Source organism: Helianthus annuus, chromosome 3 (assembly GCF_002127325.2).
Source record: "Helianthus annuus cultivar XRQ/B chromosome 3, HanXRQr2.0-SUNRISE, whole genome shotgun sequence".
Classification (NCBI taxonomy): Eukaryota; Viridiplantae; Streptophyta; class Magnoliopsida; order Asterales; family Asteraceae; genus Helianthus; species Helianthus annuus.
The window spans coordinates 10,333,123-10,357,766 of NC_035435.2; the positions used below are offsets into that span (position 1 = coordinate 10,333,123).

A 24,644-nucleotide genomic window follows, 5' to 3' on the forward strand; every position below is an offset into this window, starting at 1 on the left:
AAGGCTGAACAGGCTATTTAAACATGTTTCTGCATCTGGGCGCCTGACGCGGCCCGCATGGAGAATCCATGCTTTTGTACGCGGGCCGCCTGAGTTTTAAAAATCAGGCGAGAAAAAGAGGAGGCTCGCGGCCCGCCTCAACTTAACCCAAAACTTCACGCGGGCCGCCTGAGGTTAGAATTTCAGGATTTTTAAATCTTTTTGTAATGATGACAAAATCTGGTAATTAATAACGAAATCTTTCGTAATGATTTACCTGACCTTTCGGGTTTGAAGGGGTAACTTTGCGGTTTGGCCCTCGGTTAATTACAACTAGGGACCTCGTGATATTTACCCGCGTTATTAAGTCCCCGGTTAGTTTATTAATTATTCAGAAAGCCTTAACTTTCATTATTGACGCTTTTAACCCTTCTCATACGAATTTGAGTATAACTCTCTCGTTTTAAAACGGAACTTCGCGGAATTTTTACAGTATATTCTAGTGAGCGTATAATACTGTTACGAAGCCTTGGGAACGTTAAAGGGTCACTCAGAGGTATAATTAAACATGTTGACACAGTTAACCCCTGTGGCTCGTAATCTCTCACTTTCTTCCGCGTTTCGCTTCCGTACGATTCATGATTTATTCGTTTGAAGGTACAAGCACCATTTAGGGTTACTATACAGTATACTTACCCTTGTTGACATTTATAACCCTCGAATTTATATATACTTTCAAGGTTTGTCAAAATTAGTCCTTTATTTATTATGGATGCCACGTGTAATCAAATGACACGTGTTAACACGTCATTGGACGAAAAATTCGAGGTGTTACAACAATGTAGTAACAAATTATATATACAAAACCCCCAACATACCGACGATAATTGTAGAATATAAATACTCAATCATTGTTTAATATAATGTAAAACATTTGAGGTTTTGTAAAAACAGTTTGCAAAAAGGTTCACAAAAAGGAGATTACTCACATTGCTACTTTAGGGTTTTCCTTTGTGTTTTTCTGGTTATAATATATTAATAATACAATGCACACGCGTTAGTATAATAACCCAATATTTACATTAGTTATACCCTCCCCGAGACAGAACTCCAACGACTACGTCGGGCAGAGCCTCGACAGCCGTTACGGAGCACTAGATCAATCGGGCAGCGTATCTAATATGTAACCGGGGGTTATGATACTTACAACGAGGCAGAACTTTGCTATTTTAGGGGGGTATTATGCCCGATATTATATTTTCTATGCAGAACTTTGAGAGAGAATACGGAAATTTTGAATGAATTCAACTGAATCCGATCGAGGCTATTTATAGTGCTGATACAACACTTTGTCGCGCCCCACGACGGAAACCAGGGAGGGCTTCGCCGCCCGCGACGCCTGCTAGGGCAGGCCCTAGCTTGGCTGACTCGGATGCTAGGCTCGACACGAGTCCGACACGTGGTGGCACCAGGTCACGCTGTTTGTCTCCTCGCTCGCGGCCCGCGTAGAACCAAGGATAGTCTGTCGCGGCCCGCGACAGACTTGTTTTTATTGTTTTTATTTTATTTTTAATTATATAAAGGTATTTTGGGATATTTCTCGTATACGGGGTGTATTTTCAGGCGTACAGGGACATTCTAAATATATTAGAAGGGTCGGAAATATTTTAGGAGGGTTGTTAAACAAAACGTAAAATAAAGAAAATAATAACTAAATCGACTTAGGACCAGCGCTTTACAACAGGATCGTTAAACAACAACAAAAAAGAAGACGTAAAAACGATGAACCGCACATGCGCGTAGCGTGTTAACTTGCATTTGCACCGAAACGTAAATCATTATCATATAAAGTGCTTGTTAACTCGCACAAATTAGATCAAAACATAAAATGTAGAAAAAAATAACTAAGTCGATGTAGGACCCGCACGTTGCGAAAGTATTGTTAAACCGCAAAATAATAAACGTAAAAAAGTTGAACCCCACCACAATTTAGATCGAAGCGTTAAACATTATCGTAAAAAATAACTAAAAGGGTAAAAAATAAAAAGTTTAAAGTTTAAATAGTAACATTAATAAAAATGAAACGGTCCATCTTGTAGTCTTTAAAGGGTATAATGTATAAGAAATGAAAGATAAAAGATCAAAATTTGTAAAAAAATTGAATAGTAAAATCACCCACAAACCTCTTTTGCAAGTTAATAGATAGGAAATTATAATTACAATTATAAATATAGGCAAAGGATGAAATAGGACGTGTAATCTTGCTAGGATGGGTAGGAAGTAATCTTGTCCTTACACATGGTTAAGTAAAAAATATAAGGGGGAGACACTTCGATCCACCACAATTTGTTTTGATAGAACCCTTTATATCCAAAACCCATCATGTTTCTACGATTCATTCCACTATCCATCACCACTGCTTCGTCGCCCAGAGCCACAACCACCGCTCATCATTCCACCATCCACCGCTCCACCAAATGCAATGGAACTTGAGAAATTGGTTGAAACTGTACTTCTAGATTTCTCAAAAGATTATATTCAAAGTGAAGATATCTCTGATTCTAACCTTCTCTTGATGTATTCATGCGTTTGGGCAACATCGTTGGTTCTAATTTTATTGAGAAATCAATGCTACAAAGTTGCACACTAGATGTTTAACAAAATGCCTCAAAAATTACAAAACATTTTTTTTTTTGTTTAGAGGTCTATCAAATAACAATTAGCTGTTAACAAGGCAGAGTAACATCAATTTAGACTTTCATTCAGAATTGTGTTTTACATTTGTGTTCAATTGTGTTTTTGGGTTTTGAGTTGGTTAGGTTTTTTTGGATAAATTGTGTTTTATAATAGCTTTAGTTTTTTTTTTAACGGCTAATTTCTTTAATCTCCTGTTGTCTGCGGGACTTGAACCCAAGACCTTCCCCTTCCCAACCTAGGTGTTTTTAAAGGCATTGCCTTTGCCAATGGACCACCACCCCATTGGTTTATAATAGCTTTAGTTTCTTCTTGTTTTTGTTTTTGTTCTCAGGAAGTTGAGAAATGGTTGAATTGTGTTTTATTTTCAGAACAAGTGTATTACTAGAAAGGTGTCAACGTGATGCGGCGTATGGCACAAATACTACCAGGGTGTGCATGATTCAGTCGGTTCGCATATTACCCTCAACCGAAGCCGAAATCGAAGTCATCGATTAGTCTATTTTATTAACCAATCGGTTTCGGCTTATTCGGTTAAATCGAAAATATTTTATTGAGTAAATTACAAGTTTTGTCCTTTATGTTTACACCAAATTGCAGGCGGTGTCCTTTGTCTTTAAAATTGATGGGTTTTATACTTAATGTTTCAAAATCTTGCATGGTATGTCCTTTGAGCCTAACCCAGTTTATTTATTTTTTTAAATTTGGTCATGTGCCATGAGGGCAGTTTTGTCATTTCACCATTCCAGGGGTTATTATGTAAATAATATATAGATAGGGACTATTTTATAAAAATAAAAAAAAATTTACCTGTTTCTTCTCTCTCTCTAACTTTCTCTCCCTCTTTCTTTTCTCTCTCTCTCTCTAAGTTCTCCACGTTCTCTCCGTTAAAAATCACTGCCGGAGTGGTGGGAGATGTACGATGGTGGGTTTAGCGGTGGTAGGAGGCCTACCGTGGTGGGTGGGTGACTGGGTGCTATGGTCACTACTAGAAAACTGCTACTATTCCCACGTCAATTTCCATAGGAAATCCGTGGGTAACTGCGTTTACCCACGGATTTCCCACGAAAATGGGCCGTGGGAATTCTGCTCGTGGGTAATTTTTTTCTGATGCATTTTCTACGGAATTTCCTACTCCTTTCCCACACAAATGTTTCGTTAGAATTCTCCTACTTATTTCTCACGGAATTAAATTTCTTAACTTTCCAACGCATTTCCCACGTAATATTTATTTTTTAAAATTTTGTGCTTAAAACAATTATATTTATATTTATTATATAATATTTATATATTTTAATTTTCTAACAAAATTCCTACCAATCTTTTTTTTCTTCCTACACAATTACAACGGAATGTACTCGTTTTTCCTACAAAGTTCCTACGAAATTTTTTTTCCTACACAATCCTAACGGACTATATTCTTTTTTCCTACGCAATTCCTACGAAATTAGTATTTTCCCTACACAATTCCAACGGACCGTATATATTTTTCCTACGTAATTCCTACGAAATTAAGTTTTTTTCTTACGCAATTCAAACAAAATGTATCTCTTTTTTCTTACGCATTTCTTACGCTGGAAAATAAAATAATTTTGTAGTGAAAAGGCTTTTCGGAAATACATATCAAGCTTATATACACCAATCGAACATTTTCTAATCAACCCAATACACATTCAATTCGAAAACAAACCCGTCAAATTACAATCCTTTGTTGAATGCATAACAAACTACATTAAATTCCATAAATAAACTACATATAATCTTATATAAGCTAAACTAACGAAATACCTAACTCACTAGAAAAATTTTGGCAACATCATCAACAAAAAATCTATATCATTATCCGTAGCTTCTCTTGTGTCGTGCCACATCTACAAATAAGAGTAAACAAAAAGAGTTATTACAAGCTGCAGCAAAAATGTAGTTAAATCATCAAGCTGCAGCAGAAATGTAGTTACATATTAAAAAAAAAAAAAAAATACTTGAGACTATTATATCGTAGAGAACGAAATTCTACATAACTAACCTTGAGCAATTCGGGAATCTCGTCTCTGGAAGTAACAAGGACAATTAACCCTTTACCAACTCTTTATGCATGAAGTAATAATCTAAAATTTTGGAAAAAAATATGTAGAAACATAATATCAATAAAATGAGATATCCAGTTGCATCAACAAATTTATTTAAAAATGTTGACCTTGTGCAAGATTGCGTTAGAGCTGTTTCCTTCCTTTCCTCCATTCAGTAGGAGCCCATTTCCAGTTTTAATGGCTAATGATGCAATCTGTTTAGTTAAAAAAAAATTAGAATTGCATGATAAAATAAGAAAAATATTTTTTCACTATACCTGAACTAGAGCCTCAGGCCGAGACTCAAACAAAAAGAACACCCAAGGGAGACGACATCTTCTCTAAGATGAATCTGTCGGACAACTAACTGGATGCACAAATAGTCATCAAATAAAACACATTTAAGAGATAATCATTACGGTGAACGTGTAAAGGATCTCAAATATGTCTGCAATAAAGTGTTTTTGCTATCATATTCCACCTGCTCACAAAGTGCTCCTAATATCCCCAATGCAAGCCTTACATCATCTCGGGTGACCCAACCTTCAATTCCAAAAGATAACCAGTTCATCATTTTCTTAGACCATTCCCAAACCAGATGAACATGTTATGTAGGTGGTATATGTTCTAAGTTTTAGCACAAACAACATATCTCATCCAACAAATAGTAAAAGACAATTGCCATAAAAAAGGAAAAATATGCGGTGAAATTATCACTTCTGAATCAAAATTACCATCTTCGCAAATCCATATCGACCCAGGCGATTATCCATTTTTCTTTATCTATAATAGCAAGTGTCTTTAGGTGGTAATAACAGAAATTCATCATGATCAATCCATTTTTGAAATCTAATATGGCATACCCCTAGAACATGACAAGTAATCCATTTCAAAGAAAACCAACGGCACATGTAGTAGTTCACCTGAATGCCTCAACCATCATTTCTAATAATCATAGGAAGGGAGTAATTGTAAAAATTGTTAATTACCTGAGCATTACAAACCAGCTCATTTCCATCTCCTCTCTCTCTCTCTCTTTCTCTAATCTCTAGCATTCCTCGAATTCCCTCATATACCCTACATATAGGCACATGCTTGTAGATCTACAACGATCATATGCTAACTTGAGCGTCAAAGGGTTCAAACAGTTCATTTTCGTCTTGACAACTCAAAGGTAATTAAGATTCAAATATGCCATGGATATCAAATTACAAGCCTAAATATATATAAATAATAACAGGTTTTTTTGTAATATATTATAATGTATATAAAAATAAATATATTATGAAGAAAATAATCCGAACTAAGCGGAGCTGAGTTACCAAGCGAGCCAAACCAAGCCAAGTCGGCTCGTTACGAGCCGAGCCGAGCTGGCTCGGCTCACTTTCAAACCGAGCCATGCCAAGCGAGCTTTTTCCGAGCTAAATCCGAGCGAGCTCCGAGCTGCGAGCTTTTTGACAACCCTAGTTAAGATCTGTATTGTGTAAAATTCGATGTTGAAGGGTTCCATCACGTTGTATTGAGTGCAAATATATCATAACTAAGAATACAAGTCATATATGCTCTAATAGACCGTATTAAGACATGTATTATAGATTCCTACGCTTTTTCCACGGAACTATTCAATATCTTCCTACGAATTTCTAACGAATTGTTAAAATGAAACGTTTTCTTAGAAATTGCGTCGGAATTTTCCTACACATTTCCTACGGATATTAATTTAAAACCATTCCGTAGGAAATGCTTCAGTATTTCCGACAAATTTCCTACGGATATTAATAAATTTGTTTTGAAAACAATATATAAAATGTATTACAATTTTTTTATCCATTCGGTGAGTAATTTGTCAGAATTTCCGACACACTTCCTACGGATAGAAATAAATTAATTTAAACATAACATATATTTTTAATATAATACAACTTTATATTTTAGTATCATTTATATTAGTTATTATGAATATTTTTTTAGGATAAATTGGATTCCTACGCATTTCCTACTAATGATTAAAATGAAAACGAATTCCGTTGGAATTCCGTTTAAAATTTCCAACACATTTCTTACGCATACCGATTCCTACAAATTTCTGACTAATAATTTAAATGAAAACGAATTCTGTTGGAAATGGGTGGGAAATTTCTGACACTTTTCCTATGCATAACAATTTGTGGCTTTTTTGTCACTTTTTTTGTCACAAAACTAAGACCCTTTCTTGTTCATCGGAATTTCGTGGGAAAAGTGTCGGTAATTTCGTTCGTAGGAAATATGTAGGAAATTTTAGTAGGAATAATAGCAATTTTCTAGTAGTGGGTGATGATGGGTGATGGTGACCATCACGCCATATGACACAAAACAAAAAACATGAACAACAATTGTTAAAGACAAAATAAGAAGCCAACAATATTAAATACATATAATAGTAAGTTATGAACACATTCTGATTCCCTATCTTCGTATCAAACACCACCAATTTCAAAAGTCTAAAAAAACCCCAAACAATGGTTCCAACTTCTAATTAAAAATTGATGCAATTCATTCAATTGCAGACAACAAACTTGATAACAAAAATGGCACCTACATTAATCATTCAAAAAATCCTAACCTAAAGATGGATCTCCTTCTAGATTTGCCACCGTCGTTGTGTCCAAATCCACTCCGTCTCCACCAGAACAACCGCCGTCAACCCGTCGTTATGTCCGAACACCTCCAGATCTCGCTGGAACAAGTTGGAGTATCCCCGTTGTTCACCCTCCTTCTCGCCACCACCGCTCCCCTTCAACCAGATCTGATCAAGGTGACTCCCAACAAGTAATTGGGTGGGCGATCGGTTAGGGTTAGTGTTTGGATTTTTATTTGGAGGTCAAGTTTCAGGTTTTAATGGAGGGTGGCGGCTTTGAAGGGAGAAAAGGGTGGAGTTAGGATGGAGGATGGTTGCTGGTGATATTAGAGAGAAGAGTTTAGTGAGAGAGAGGGTATGAGAGTGTGTGTGTGTGTGTGTTTTAGGTCTATATATTTTTTATTTATTTTGTTTTTTAATTAACATGTATTTTTAATTAAATGAGTAAAAGTACAAAACTGCCCTTATCTGACATGCACATGATCTAATTTAACTGAAAAAATAAACTGAATTAGGGTTAAAGGATAAAACGTGTAGCATTTTGAAACATTAAGTACAAAACCCGTCAATTTTAAAGGCAAAAGACACCGCCTGCAATTTGATGTAAACATAAAGGACAAAATTTGTAATTTACTCTATTTTATTCGGTTCGTTATTAGCCAAAAGCAAATTTGTGCTAAAAGTTTTGCTTAGAAATACATGAAATTGAGGTATAAATACTTGAAATAGATGTATAAATACTTGTAATGGAAGTATAAGTACAAGAAATAAAGGTATAAAATATGAAATATATGAAGTTGAGGTATAAAAGCTAGAAATATATAAAAATATGAATGGTTTGGTTTGTTTAATTTTGGTTAAACGAGTGTACGAAAAAACGATAACCGTTTTTGGTTATTCGATTATCAGTTAATGGAGTTTTTGGTTAATTTTGATTCGACTTCGGTTAATGATTCAGTTATTGAGCACTCCTAGATTTTGTTAATCGCTTAACATATCATTTTTTTAATTAAAAAACTATAGCAATAGTACTATACTAAAATTAAAGAGAATGAATTGCTTGTTTTTATGGTGTATTTTTTTAAATGTATCGTAAGTTTACTAATATTTATAGTATTAATATAAAAAAATACATGTTTAAATAGTAAAGTATTTCAAAAGTTGATATTCATTCCTTAAAAGATGATATTAATTCTTTAATATGATACGCGCATGAATTATGTTTTATTTTGTTAAGTCAAACTCGGCTCAAGTTGACCAGATTCGATTCTTCGATTTTGGCCGTGGTTGACCGCGTTTGATTCGAGTAATTAAGCGGAGCAGCTGACCTTGTAGCAACTGCTTAGCCTCCAATACCTTGTTTTACAACATTGGTTTAAATAGGCTATGTTGCTGTAGATCGTTAGATTTTCCATTGGTTTCTTTCTAAATATATCACCACCAAATACTAAAGTTTTTTTGTTTTGTTTGAGAATTCTTCTTTATTACTTTGTAGAGCTTCCGAGTTTGTGAGTTGTGAGTCCGCATGTTTGAAACTTTCCGAGTTTGATGAGTCCGAGTTTGTGAGTTGTGAGTCCGCATGTTGGAAAATGGTTCTGATTTTGTGATCCGTCCGGCTTTATGTTTATATAACATGCGGTTTTTCGTTTTGGCGGATTATAACATGAGGAATGCAAATCGCATACGCATCGTACTTTAATGCCAATTGTACGTTAACTAACCGCTATATATATTATATGCTTGTCATACCCTCATGGTTCATAGTATACTAGATGATTACATATATACTTGCTACTATAAAATAGAAACGAGTGGGGTATTATCACAAACCCTAGTTTAAAACTTGGAGGACAATTAATTAAGAAATAAATACATTAAAAAAAGATGAAAAGTGAGTAATATGCGGAGTAAAGAATCATAACAAATCCTATATAAATGCTACTACACCAATGAACTTGTTTCTTACTGTTTTTGTTTTTTTTTTTCTCCAACAACAAATCACACAACAACACTATAACGCTACTCTTACCATAATCCACAGGTATTACTCTCATCGATCAACATTTTGCTCTACGTTTTCATTGATTCTTTTTACTCTATTTCCAGATTTTGATTGTATTCTTTGTTTTCAATCAATATATGAACTGTATTCTGGTGATGTTTGTGTTCGATTTTGATATTATCTGTTAGTTACGGTATAATCTGATTTATGAACGGTTTCAGGGACTTCAATTCAGTAAAGAAGACAAAAAACTGAATCATGAATTATAAGAGAGGAAGTACAGTGGAGGTATTTAATTTGCGACCAATCTTGGCGTTGTGCTCGAATAGTTTCTAGCAAAGGACACAACTACACCGTCAGATGTGTATCCCGGTTTTACTAGCAAAGATGATGTGGAACACATATCTGTAAAATCTATAAGACCTTGTCCTCCTTTGTTAGAAAGTTCAGAATCTTGGGTTCCTGGTGATGTGGCGGAAGTGTTTCACAATCTTTCATGGAAGATGGCAATCGTTTTGAAGGATATCGGTTTGCACCAGTTTATAGTCAGATTAGTTGGATCTTCACAAGAGTTTGAAGTAACTAAATCAGAACTCCGTGTGAGGCAATCGTATCAAAATGGTAAATGGATTGTGACTGGCAAGGTTCCTAGCTAGTGATCATAAAGAGGCAAATGGCCCCGAGCTTTTGAAGTATGGTACTCAAGACAACCATCTGTTAATGGCGTCGCGTATTGTTTCCTCTAAAACCCAAAAACGAGCTTCACCCTGCTGTGATTCTCAAGATGAAATGAAGAAAAAACGTGCACGAAAGTTAACAATGTGTGGAAAAGAGGGCAGGCGTGCCTTGGTGCAGGGAACATCACCTGAAAAGGTGGATGATGTTGAATCCTCAAGTGGTAGTTGTAGCATTAATAGCTATAAACCGTATCATGGTTCTGGCTTTTGTGTTGAAGATATTGAAGATCATGAAAGTGATGCAGAGTCTGTTTGTCAGTGTGGATATCATGAAGAAAGTCAAAGCCAAGGAACTGATGAATCAGGTGATAACAAGGCAGTGGCAGATGAAATTCATAGACTGGAGTTGCATGCCTACCGTTACACCATGGTGTCATTACATGCATCAGGACCCTTAAACTGGGAGAAAGAAACTATGGTAACAAACCTTCGTATATCACTCCATATATCAAATGATGAGCATTTGATTATGTTAAAAAACTTACTTTCTGCTTCAGATAAACCTACAAAATTCAAGTCTTGAAACCTACAAAATTCAAATAACTGTAAAAAAAACAGTTGTACATTCACAGATTCACTCTTATTGTTATGAGGAACGAAGTTTATCTGTTTTTTGAACATTAATGTTAAAGGGGGTCTAGTATTTACTGCTTTGTGATTTTGTACAAGAGTAGAATCAGGCAAAATATTTACAATTTGTCACTGTTTTGTTTACTTATTAAATTTGTCCAGATTTCATTAATACTTTATAGGATTTATACTATATGATAATTTCGCCTAAATCGCTGAGGAACAACCGGAACCATAACCAAAATAACATGATGATAATTTTTTTTTTTTGGTAAAAGTGGACGGCACCCCAGTAAATTTTTTTGATAACCAAAAACTATTTACAACATACCCCAAGGAAGGCACCAACCCTACACCATTCGCTATGGTCTAACAATTGGAACCTTACAAGGCCCCAACCATAAGCGAAACTAGACATTTAAAAAACAGCCTAATCTAGACTTAAAGCCACAACCAGCCCAAGTCCAACATAAAAATAAATCTATACAATCAAGACCCATACAACCTAAAAGGCTAAGAAACAACCATAAACACAATATCAATCAAACAAAAACAAAACAAAACAAACACCTAAACATAGAAACCAAAGATCCATATTGACTTCTTGAGCTTCCCGAAAAATTTGATCTTAACCAAAGCAGCAGCTTCATCCCCACTCCTCAACATACCCATAACACAACAAGCCATACACCACATAACCAAAAAGATGTATCTAAATTCAATAACAAAATAAAAATCAACCAAAAGGATATGATAACTTCGCAACATTTTCCATGTATTCTTGACCTTTAGCATCTTCCCATTTAATTCTATCCACTTCAACAGTCACAAACAACATCATCATGGAATTAACAGCTAATAAAATAACCACAACAACCATCCTCATCCAAATACATAAACCAACCAAACCCATCTATATTCACCCAACCCATATCAGCTTTATCCTTTCCAATTCCCATAATCAGTCGAATTCCCAAACAAACTCACCACACGTGAAAAAATATTGTTAATAAACATACCATGGAACATCATTAAGCAGCACCAACCAACCCTGGTGTGGTTTGGATATTGTTAAACTGAATTGGGTTTCCATTATAAAACCAATCTTTATATATTTTATAAATAAAATTATATGTATGGAACATTTTGTTACAATTTTTATAAATAATCTATTACTTGTTTCTTCCTTTTCCTTCACAAATTAACAGACTTGTTCTTTATTTGGTCTGAAACCTAACTGGATTACTAACTGAAATAAGCTTAAATTGACCAGTTGGCTCATGAAACGATTAAACAAACCTGCTCCCCTTTAGTGAAGAAACTGAACCACTTGTAACTGAAACATAAATGATGTGCTAGAAGTAGTTTAATAAAAACAACTATAAAACTAACCTAATCTAGACACTAAGTAATACTCTAGACTCTCTAAACTCGACTAAACTACTAACCGGCAAGTGAACCGATCGACTCTAGTAAAGCTAAGTAAGTCCGGGCCGGACATCGAACCCACGAGACTCTATTTAACTACGCTAACTACTCTATCTAGACTGACACGACACTTACCATTTTTATATTTTGGGGGGGGGGGGGGTTCTAAAATCCTAAGTTGCAATTTAAATGAAGTTACTAACTAAAGCAAACTTAAACCCGACTGAAACTTTGAACTCAGTGATGACAAATGACTACCTAGGTTGGACTCCCAAATGTTATCGGATGGCTTTCTATTGGATGCTAATGTGATATAGAACCGGGGTCTTTAAATGCTAAACCCTAAGAGAAACCGAACAGGACTCCCGACCCTTCTCGGGAAGACACCCATGGAACTCTAAAAGCTGTTATGGACACCGGTTGACTAGACTCCCTTACGGTTATCTAACTATCTAGAAAAGTTCCCTAAAATGACTAACTACCTCACAGTGGAAAGTCTAAGGCAACTATGGAACTCGATTTGGTTTAATAGACAATGATTCGACAAGACAACTAAAACAGGCTTCTTATAAAGACCTAATCCTAGCAATTTACCAACCCACAATGACTAGGATTAGTAGAATATCCAAACTTATTTAAATCATGAAATTGTTTCTATGGTTTATTGGCCAATTCACCATAAAGTTACCCAAACCCGCAAGGGACCCGATAATCAACATAAACTCATTATATGAAAGACATTCATCAGAATCAATGATCAATGTGAAACAAATAATCAATCAATAAACATGAAAAGATACACACCAAATCATAGAACCGAAGTCGTTACTTTTCAAGATAAATCCATAAACATCATTAACATCCAATAAAAATCCAAACTTTAACTATTTGTTCATCTCAACCTAATTATCATTAAAAGAGGAAAACTAAGAAACAAGATAAACCGGGAAGACAAAACACGTTAAATCTTCAATCTGTATGCCTCTGACTCCTACCAAACGATTCCCGAGCTTCCTTGCCTTCAAAACCATGCTAAGTCAGCTGCTAAATGCGCCCAAGTTTGTCCAGATTCATCTAGGGTCGATTTGGATTGATAAAGTAATATTTATACATTTTCCTCAAACCCAAACCCTACAGCTCACGAATCTCGCAGATAAAAAAAGCTTCTCGCCACCGGCAAGAGGCCAAGGCAATCCTGTCGCGCCCCGCGGCGCCTCAAAATCAGTCAACGAAGTCAACACCTCCTTTCGCGGGTACTTGGTTTCTTCATATTTTGGCTCGTTTTCTACCAGTTTCAGCTATTTCCATTAACCAAGACCTGCTAAACATAAATGGATAAAAAATATGTATATTCTAACTAAAAACAAAACAAAATCTAACGGAAATCGTACAAACTTTACAAGATAAATAGATGTATTTTACAATACATCAATAAACAACTTCGATTGGTTTTATTGGACCGAGAATTATAAATCAAACATTGAACATTGTTATTGTTTATGTATAGGGTGTGCATATTGGTACACCATGTTGCATATTTGAACACCAAACCCTAACAAACCCTATCTTTACCTACGCTGCGTATAGAGTTATACGCAGGCACGCAGCGTATATAAACCATGGATTTCAGAGCCTTATCAGCAATCATTGCACAGAAAACAAGGGTTTATATACGCTGCGTATAGCTCTATACGCAGCGTATATAAACCATAAGTTTTTTTGGGTCATTTTGGTAGGTTTGAGGCATCAGTTTTTCACAAAGTTTATATACGCTGCGTATAGAGCTATACGCAGCGTATATAACCTTTCAGAATTTTGTTTGGTCATTTGGTGTATTTGTGGTATAAATTCTCACCCGGTTCCAACGTTAAATCGCTTAAAATATATAACCGTTAACGTTATACCGATAATATTATATACGGTTAAAATTTTTTGATAGACGTATATATGGTTCGAATATATTATATTGTTAACGTTATACCGATAATATTATAAGTTTGTACATACAAACAAAAGTTATAATATGACTAAATACTAAGGGTAGTCACGTCATAGTAAGATATACAATATAAGCATAAGTTTGTACATACAAACAAAAGTTATAATATAAGCATAAGTTTGATAGACGTATATATACTAAATACATAACAAAAGATAAAATACTATGGCAGCTGCTCCTGCTGCTCCTACTGCTGATGCCATTCCGCAAGCAGAACGAAGTGTCGTGGAGGTAACCCCTCAGCTGTGAAAGCCTCTGCAGCTCTACAGCCATCCACTACACCACATACGTCAGCATGTAAATGTCCCGACGTAGCCACTGATATGATGGGGCAGGACTGGGCCCAACATGTCGTGGGAACTAAGGTGCCCCGGGTGGTCCACACAGCTGTGGTGGCTCCGGAATGTACATGTCCGGCTCATGCTCCGGCACCTCCGGATCGCGTGGGGGATATACCGGTTCGGACTGTGTCGGTAACTGCGTAGGCACGTAAGGCTGGTCGTCCGCAGCCTTAAACCGCTTCCTGCATGGGAAATGTTTGGTAACGTGCATTCCCGATATTGTGTTCATCCCCATCCGCTACGGCTGTGTCGACTCGCCTACACGCGGGTCAGTGTCCGGGTGATAGCCCAACGAAAGGGCTATCACAGTGACGTAGGCGCCATCGTATAATAATCTGCGCTCCTATCGATAATGCGCGGAGGCGAAGTACTGCGCCAACCCGGTGCGAGAGCGCACGGCCTCCTGTACATGAGGCAATATAGGAAAAACATGTCACCGCTCGTACACCACTCCCGACTCTTGTTTCGAGCGGTGATGGAAGTGGATATCATCTTGTGAAGATACCTGCACAAAAGGAAACCAGTCAGTAAATAATAATCAGACGACATCGACTAAATAATAAAAAAAAAACAATATATCTCGTTGCGGATTTCGACCGCGTACGTCCCTAATGAGCGTTGAAACTAAGATCGTTGTTAAAATATAATTTTTTATTATTTAGTCCAAGTCGTATCGTAAGGCGCGTAGGTCCCTAACGAGTGCCGAAACTAAGATCGTCATTAAAATATAATAACTTTATATTTTAACCATGAACTTAGTTTCAACTAACGTTAGGGACCTACGCGCCTTACGGTTCGACTTTGACTAAATAATAAAACTTATATATTTTAACTACGATTTCAGTTTCGACTAACGTTACAGATGACGTCGACTAAATAATAAAAATATAATATATTTTTTACTCGTTAATCGCCGTAAACGGGCATTTTAAACGACGGCAAACGCATCCGCAAACGGCAATGATTTCCCAGCCGTTTAACGGCGCGTTTGTAGCCGTAAACGGTTTTCATGCAGCATGCTTTCCAGTGCCTGCATGGGAGTCTTTCCGTCCATCAATGACGCTCTAATTTTTTGTACCGCATTTTGCACGTCTTTCTGAACATGCAGGCTGTAGGGAAACTGCTTTCTTAGGGTTTGAAATATGTTACGTAACTCCATGTTTTGAGCAGGTAGCTGCTCCACTAGCTTGTATTCGACTTCAGTAAATCTTCGCACTGTCACACCCCCAAAATCCACAAGCGGAGTATCACCGCAGGAGGCATGACTGACCAGGATCAAGCCACCAATCATATTGAACAATATAGTAAAGTAAATAAAAGTCCAACCACACAATATAATTGGTGATCAAAAACAGTTTAACAAGTCTAAGTAATCAGCGGAAGCAAATAGTTCAAAACCCAAATCATAAGTTAAAAGTGTTTAAGTTCATCATGAACACTCAATATCCATGCTCCACAACGACACCTCCCATGCAAGCTCCTGCTAAGTACCTAACGACCTGCAAGGCATGTAACAACGAGTCAACAACAAAGTTGAGCGAGTTCACAGTTGGTTGTCCATTTTATTGTTGTTCCAAAAACCACGAGTTCATTTAAAAACCATGAGTTATCCAATCCATTATTTCCCAAACCATAACCAGTGGGGGCTACCCCATGTTGTAAACCACTAGACCGTTACCATATCGACAACTGACTGAGGAAGTTGTGCCCTACGTCAATGTCTATCATCATTGACAAAGTGCCCAGATCCATTAGTACACGCCCGTCCTACCGGCACGGTGTGAGGCTTGTCAACCCTAATAGCGCTATTAACTAATGACCCGCTCGCCATTGGCCCGACGATTAAGTCGATATAAAAATGAGGGACTTCATGATAGAGTTTTGTCTAGTAAGTTATATGTTGTCGTCCTTCCCAACCGAGGACGGAGGTACGTACTCTGCCCAACCGAGAATACGCAGGTTAAATGTATTCGTCCTTCCCGACCGAGGACGGAAGTACATATTCTGTTAGAGGTGAATATGTAGGTTTTGTTTTAGTTTCTTAACCCATTCCCGAACCACCGGGAATCCCATGCCTTATGAAAGTGTGAACTCACCTTGGTTTGCTCGGTCTGACTAGTTATGGAAAGAAATACGTCAGGTGGAACCGGTTAATCACGTCCTAACATGATTACCGTTTAAGGGTTAGTGGGTGTGCTCATGCGAAAACACGAATCCTACACGTATCTAGCACGTCGCACATTACATCATACAATACTAAATATCATGCATGCATTTATCACGACATAGCTTAGTGACAACACAAGTGTCACAAAAGACTTAAAATACTCTTCAATAAATATTCAGCCATATAGTGCATTTTCGGCAGTTTTCAGATTGTTATCCGGAATAGTTCGTGTACAACAAAATTCCCAAAAAATTATAAAATGTGTTAAAAGATCCAAATATTATTCTGTCAAAATCTCAGGATCCAATTCATCACCAATTATTTTAAAAAATTCATTTACCGGGTTGCAATCAGATTCGTCACTTTCTAACTGCAGTCCACGGAAAAATTCGTCTAAAATTCATCGTAAGTCCGATTGACGAAGTTCCTGTTGGAGGTTTGCACGGACACTTAAGAGCATCTATAGTAAAAGTTTCAAGACTAAACAGTAAACACATATCAACTTATGGCACAAAATGTGAGCTGCATTTTCTGTAGAAAATGAGAGCTTAGAGCAGTTTTACGATTTAATCCGTTAAAAATAGTTAAGCCTGTCCAGAAAATATGAAATCACTGCGGTTTGAAAGCTACATCCAGATACTTGGTTTTAGGCTCTGAAAACGTAGTTCCTAAAAAATACTGCCGAATTTGGCGTATTTTCTGCAGTGAAAGCTGTTTGGTTTCAGCTTTCACTCTCAACACCTATTATGTGAATTAAGGTTGTTTTTCATGTATCCCATGACATATAAACATTAATCATAGCAGGTTATAAGTTATTTACATCAGATTTATCATGCTCAAACCTCAAGATCATTAAACGTATCGAACCCTAAACAACCTTCATGTGTCTAAGCATATCTACGAAATAAAACGAATTCATCATAACCGATCTACATGCATACTAACCCACATATATCGACCATCAAACATTAAAACTCAGCCTAGATCACAGAATTAACAGCATAAACAACATAAAATCACTTACTTAACAACATGAAGCATAAAAACTAGATACCTAGCGATGAGAAGGAAGTTTAAAGCCTTAAAATCAGATTCTTGGAGCTTGGGGAACTGATTTCCGTCAACAGTGGCGAGAGAGAGAGATTGAGGGAAATTATGATCACACTTAATGTGTTGTTAGGGTTTAGGAGATATGAGGGCATGCACTCTACGCAACCAATAATTTAGGTGGGCCGATAACAAGAAAAAAAAATAAAAGAAAGGGGTAAGTGGCTGAGGTTGGGCCGCAAAAATGGATCAGGGAATTGTTATGCCATTTACGTTGTTTTGATGTAGCCATTATTATTATATATTATTATTTTTTACATAGAATTAACTAATATAAATATATAATTAATCAATTAATATACATGTATAATATTCATGCTATGGTTTGGGCCTCATAAGTTTCAAGTTACACGAGTTATGCTCTGGTTTAAGCGGTTCGGGTCGGTTCAACGCGACATGGATAAAATACAATTAGTTCATCAAAAAATGAAAGCGTATGATTTGATTTATAGAAGTGAAACAAACGGGTTACCTCAAAGTTACGGGTTGTCACATCATCCCCAAGTTGCAAGAAATTTCGTCCCGAAATTTAGCACGTAGTTACTGAGGAAGCTAGTTAGATTGTGTGGTTAATAGGTTTTCCTGGGGTGTCACATCATCTCCCTGCTGGTTTGGAATTTCGTCCCGAAATTCCGAAGTAGCTTCAGCCTCAGAAGTGGTTGAACTTTTCTCGAACAACTGGGGATACTTGAGTTTCATTTGGTCTTCTCGTTCCCAGGTAAACTCTGGGCCACGACGGGAGTTCCAACGAACTCGAACAAGAGGTATTCTTGTGCGCTTGAGAACCTTAACGTCTCGGTCAGTAATCTCTACTGGTTCCTCGACGAATCGCAGCTGATCGTCGATAGTGAGCTCCTTGAGAGGAACTATGAGGGTCTCATCTGACAGACACTTCTTCAGATTTGACAAGTGGAATACGTTGTGAACTCCACTGAGTTCTTCGGGTAGGTTCAGTTTGTAGGCCACTTTGCCTATTTTCTCTATGATTTTGAAAGGTCTGACGTATCACGGGTTGAGTTTGCCACGTTTACCAAAACGAACTACACCTTTCCAAGGTGAGACTTTAAGTAGTACTCGATCCCCAACCTAGAACTCGAGTGGTTTCCTTCGCTTATCAGCGTAGCTTTTCTGACGGTCACGAGCTGCCGCCATTCGTTATCATATCTGAGCAATCTTCTCTGTTGTGTCTACGACAAGTTCTGGGCCAGTGATTTGGCTGTCGCCAACCTCTGCCCAACAAAGAGGTGATCGGCACTTCCGTCCGTACAATGCCTCGAACGGAGCAGCCTGGATACTGGTGTGGTAACTATTGTTATACGAAAACTCCACTAACGGGAGGTGTTTTTCCCAGCCGTTACCAAAGTCGATTACGCATGCTCGAAGCATGTCTTCAAGGGTTTGGATGGTGCGCTCAGATTGCCCATCCGTCTGTGGATGATATGCTGTACTCATATCTAGATGAGAACCAAAGGATTTGTGCATCGCTTGCCACAACTCAGAGGTAAAACGCGCGTCACGATCAGATATGATGGAGGTTGGCACCTCGTGCCTTGAAACTACTTCCTTCAGGTAAACGTCTGCTAAAGTAGAAAACTTATCTGTTTCCTTAATAGCCAGAAAGTGTGTAGACTTGGTCAGTCGATCCACGATCACCCAAATAGTATCGTTTCCTCGTTGAGATCTAGGTTGGCCAGTAACGAAGTCCATGGAAATTTGCTCCCATTTCCATGTTGGGATCTCTGGTTGTTGAAGTAGGCCTGATGGTTTCTGGTATTCTACCTTGACTCTCGCGCAAGTCAAGCATTTACTAACGTAGGTCGCTATATTAGCTTTCATGTGGGGCCACCAGTACGTAGTCTTGAGATCGTGGTACATCTTATCCGAACCAGGATGTACCGAGTAACAAGACTTGTGTGCTTCATCCATTACAAGCTCATGTAGATTACCATAAAATGGAACCCAGATGCGCCCTGTCACGTAGTAATTAATAGAGATCTCATTTCGTTCGGTACCAGTTTCGTGTTCCTTCTGAAACTTCATTTTCCTCTGGAATTATAGTTGTCTCTTCCGGGACATTTACCTCTACCGGGGTTTCATTTATAACCTTTTGTGAGTTTTCACCAACTGCGTTACTTTGCTCTTTTCGTTTCCGTGGGTTTTTGTCTTTGGAACCGATTGGCCTCTCACGCTTTCGTTGTATAGTAATCGCTTATGGGATTACTTCAATTCGAGCAGGTGCATTTGATGCTGGTACATGTGACTTTGTCACTCTATTCGTGTCTGTGAATGCATCTGGTAATTCATTCGTTATTCTTTGCAAATGTATAATCTTTTGGACTTCAGATTCACATTGACCACTTCGGGGGTCGAGATTTGATAGCGATGATGCATTCCACTTTATTTCTTGTTTTGCTAGTCTTTCTTTGTTCTTATCTCCCCCTAAGACTGGGAACATTGTTTCATCAAAATGACAGTCAGCATACCATGCTGTAAACATGTCTCCCGTCATTGGTTCTAAATATTTAATAATGGATGGGGAGTTAAACCCAATATAGATACCCAGTCTTCTTTGGGGTCCCATTGTAGTACGTTGTGGTGGCGGTATTGGTACATATACTGCACAACCAAAAATTCTAAGGTGGGACAAACTTGGTTCTTGTCCAGAGACCAGTTGCAATGGAGAGTATTCGTGATCAGCAGTTGGTCTCAATCTAATCAGTGTAGCGACATGCAAAATAGCATGCCCCCATGCAGAAGATGGTAGTTTACATCTCATTAAAAGTGGTATAGCGATTATTTGTAATCTTTTAATCAAAGATTCAGCTAAACCGTTTTTGTGTGTGAACATGAGGTACTGAATGTTCAACATTGATCCCGATTGACATACATTAGTCATTAAACGCTTGAGATGTGAACTCTCCCGCATTATCCATCCGGATGTTTTTAATTTGATTGTCAGGGAAATTGGCTCTCAGTTGTATGATTTGAGCTAAAAGTCGGGCAAATGCTACATTTCGAGTAGCTAAAAGACTCACGTATGACCACCTTGAGGATGCGTCAATTAATACCAAGAAATAGCGGAATGCTCCACATAGAGGATGAATAGGCCCACAAATATCCCCTTGGATTCTTTCTAAGAATGATGGGGTTTCATGTATCAATTTAGTTTGTGAAGGCCGAGTAATAAGTTTGCCCAAAGAACATGCTGCACATGATAAGTCTTGTGGTAGCAAAACTTTTAAGTTTTTGAGAGGGTGCCCGGTTGCACTTTTGATTATTCGTCTCATCATTATGCTACCAGGGTGACTTAGATGGTCATGCCATATATTGAATGTGTCTTTATCTAATAGCTTTTGGTTACTCACCATGTATGATTCGACATGATTGATACTAGTATAATATAATCCGGAGGATAAGGCTTCTAATTGTTCAACAATGGTTTCTTGGCCATTTTTGTTTGAAGTAATTTGAAGATATTCAATATTATTTTCAGATATTGTTTTTAGGTGGTAACCATTTCTTCGAATATCTTTAAAGCTAAGTAAATTTCTTCTGGATTTACTAGAAAATAATGCATTATCAATAGTTAATTGGGTACTCGAAGATAATGTTATGTGTGCTCTACCGGAGCCTTCGATAAGGTTACTAACACCAGATATAGTACCAATCGATGTCTCCGCCGGAGACAATTCAGAGAAAAATCTCATATCTTTGAGAATAGTATTAGTACTACCGCTATCTACCAGACATTTATCACCAATAATAGCTCTGCTGGAGCTGGTATACATATTTCTTCCGGATTACGAGGAACGAAGATGCTCGGAATCCAAAAACGATGTTTGATGAATTCCTGATGTTGAAGATCGCTGGTAAACTTTTCCGTGAAGAGTCAATTCGTGCTGATAACGTGATAAAAATTGAGGGAAAACTAGACTGAATATTTTGGAGTAGTACTGTTCTAATCCAATACAAGAGTGCATATATACATATACATGTTAACTGCCAAAGTGCCAAGTATATTAACTGTTAAACAGTTATTAGATGGGGGTCTGTATATCTGTTTTATGACAGTTCAAGTTTTAAATGATCAAGGATTTGTTCCTCATATCACCGCAAGGAGACGGGATACAACGAACAACCCAACAAAAGTGGCATGGAGTTATGACGCTTGAAGAAAGGTTCCCGCAAGGATTCCACTAATTTCCTGAAATACATGTAAGTTTGAAAAACGTCAACAAAGTTGGTGAATTTATGTAGATATTTTGTATTAAAATGCATATTTGTAAAATGTGAGATGTATTTGTATGAAAAACGGTATGTAAACGTGAATGAAATCGTGATTATTAATGTTTTGCAAGGACATTAATATGCGTGACGACATAGGAAGCATTCCAAACCTTGACGATTTTTGTGCCGATTACCCTCGACTGGGACACAAAAGCACTTTTTCGTGTGGGACATATGGACCAAGAGTGGGGCTCGTCAAAACCCAATAGATCTACCCCTTTTCGTTCCTTGGTCTAAACTCGATTAATGGTGCTTAAGTACAACCCTATTCGCACATGATCTAGTTGTTTCATTTCCTAGTCTAGCATACCTTTTGTACATGTATTTCCCCCAAAAGTTTTTAGAAAACTAGAAAACGTTTAAAAGATGGGACATGAACTCACAGATTTGCGTCTTGATGCGTAATAACTTCACCGGTACTTCCCTTGGCTCGCGACGTAACCTATAAATGCCCTAAGTATGTTAACCGCCTAAGATTACGATTTCTATGTACAAGTTATCCATCTTGATTATGTATTTGCTTTGTCTTAGGTGTATATGTTCTAGAGTTATTATATATATTTTACAAAATATATTTGGTTTTGCTTACTTGTGAGTTGTTTTAACAGATCTAGTTCCTCTTCGGCTTCGTGCCTCACACGAGTAAGATGTGCATGTCCGAGACATGTGTGGGTCGTGACCATTGTAGTCGGATCTCATCCGTTCGTCACGTTATCGTTATTTTAAAATGTATTTTCTATATGTAGGTATATATATTTTTATTCTCAAATAAATAAATGGGTTATTGGATTTTATCACCCCCAACTATCGGCCTTTGGCCATTGCCACCCGCAACTAACACTTTGACACCCAACACCCCAACTTGACTTTTTGTTTGTAATGGCACCACCCAGTTAAATCTCCACTAACTGGGTTTGTTTTTTGTTTGACGTGGGACAGATTTGCTGAGGTGGAGATGATGACATGGAGAACCTTAGGGTATACCTCTTTCTTCATCCTCCTTGGTTGACTTCTTCCAACAATCAACCATCTCAGCAAACCAATCAAGAACAAACATCACCTTCACCAGTTCATCAATCTATCTATCTATACCTACACCTCCCGCACCTTTATCTTCATATTCATATCTTCAACAATTCCGATCTTGAATTTCAGTGTCCAAATTTCAACATGAACGATCTATTCTCCGGATCATTCTCCCGCTTCCGCAGCGAAGAAACCTCATCTCCACCGTCCCGTCACCACAGACGAAACCTATGCGGTGGTGACCGTGCGGGAGAAGGTGTATTCTCCGGCACCGATACAGCAACGGCTTCCACCGCCGCCTCAGCTGAATAATCTACATCTAGTGAAATCTGAAACGGTAGGTAGGAAGGACTTTCGGGTGACAACTATTAACTTCGCTGCTGCGGTAGCTGCCACGATGACTCAGGCGAACTCGTTTATATCGTCGTTGACTGGAGATACAGACAGTTTACAGCCGTCGATGTCTTCTGGATTTCAGATCACGAATCTGTCACAGGTTTCGTCTGCTGGTGAACCGAATCACTCGTCTTCTTCGTTTAAACGGAAATGTAATTCTGTTGGTGATTCCCACACTAAATGTGCTAATTCATCTGGCTGATGCCATTGTTCGAAGAAAGAGGTATACCCTAAGATTCGCCATGTCATCATCTCCACCTCATCAAGTTTGTGCCACGTCGGACAAAAAACAAACCCAGTTAGTGGAGATTTAACTGGATGGTGCCATTGCAAACAAAAAAAACAAGTTGGGGTGTCGGGTGTCAAAGTGTTAGTTGTGGGTGGCAACGGCCAAAGGCCGATAGTTAGGGGGTGATAAAATCCAATAACCCTAAATAAATATCTATATTGAATTTTTGTATACGATATGTGTTAAAAATAATATATTTTTAACTTATCTTTATATACGTAGTCTTGTATTATTTTGTGTATTATTGTCCTTATTTGTTTGACCAAGTCAAAGTTGACTTATACTTTTATTAAATAATATTTTCAATATTATTTTAGTAAAAATATATTTGTAATTTCACCAAATGTATACTTAGGCAAGTATACATATATTTAGGTGTAAATACCTATGTATTTTGTATTTAATGCCAAAAATCATTTCTTATGATTTTATACTTTCTGGAATTTATATTTCTTAAAAATACTATATTTTTGAGGCTTGTTTAATATATATATTTTTATCACACTAGTTAAATATATATATATATATATTTTTTGCTTCCTCGTATATATGTATTTGTCCATATGTCCATAGTCCAAGTGTCCAAGATATTTGTTACGGAAATATATATAAATGTATATTTTGTATTTTGTCCATACACCCATTTGGGCAATTATAAGTATTTTTATACTTAGTTGTATTTTATGGTATTTTTGGGTGTATTTTATACTTGTATCATTTGTGTGTATTTTGTAGTTTTTGAACCCTACTTATATACTAGTACATAATACACATAAGAGGAAGGTTAACATACATTTCTGCTTAACATACATCACGTACGACAGGTAATTACGCACGTTCATTTTAAAATCACGCACGTTATAACTCAAAAATCCAATATCACGCATGTTGAAACACAATAATCACGCATATTGAAAACACTAATCACGCATTTTA

At 37.2% G+C, this 24,644-nt stretch overlaps 1 long non-coding RNA gene across 5 annotated transcripts; it reads right to left on the minus strand.

The window, feature by feature from the left end:
* Positions 1-4,322: 4,322 nt before the first annotated feature.
* LOC110928621 lies at positions 4,323-7,739 on the minus strand. Of its 5 annotated transcripts, none has more exons than XR_004888223.1 (8): positions 7,345-7,738; positions 6,065-6,216; positions 5,732-5,819; positions 5,224-5,285; positions 5,021-5,109; positions 4,871-4,957; positions 4,700-4,781; positions 4,323-4,544 (listed from the first exon to the last, which is right to left on the minus strand). It is a non-coding gene; the product is annotated as an uncharacterized LOC110928621 (long non-coding RNA). The 5 variants fall into 5 exon arrangements; XR_002586509.2 differs by having other exon boundaries at positions 5,732-5,845; XR_004888222.1 differs by having other exon boundaries at positions 5,732-6,205; positions 7,345-7,739.
* Positions 7,740-24,644: the final 16,905 nt, after the last annotated feature.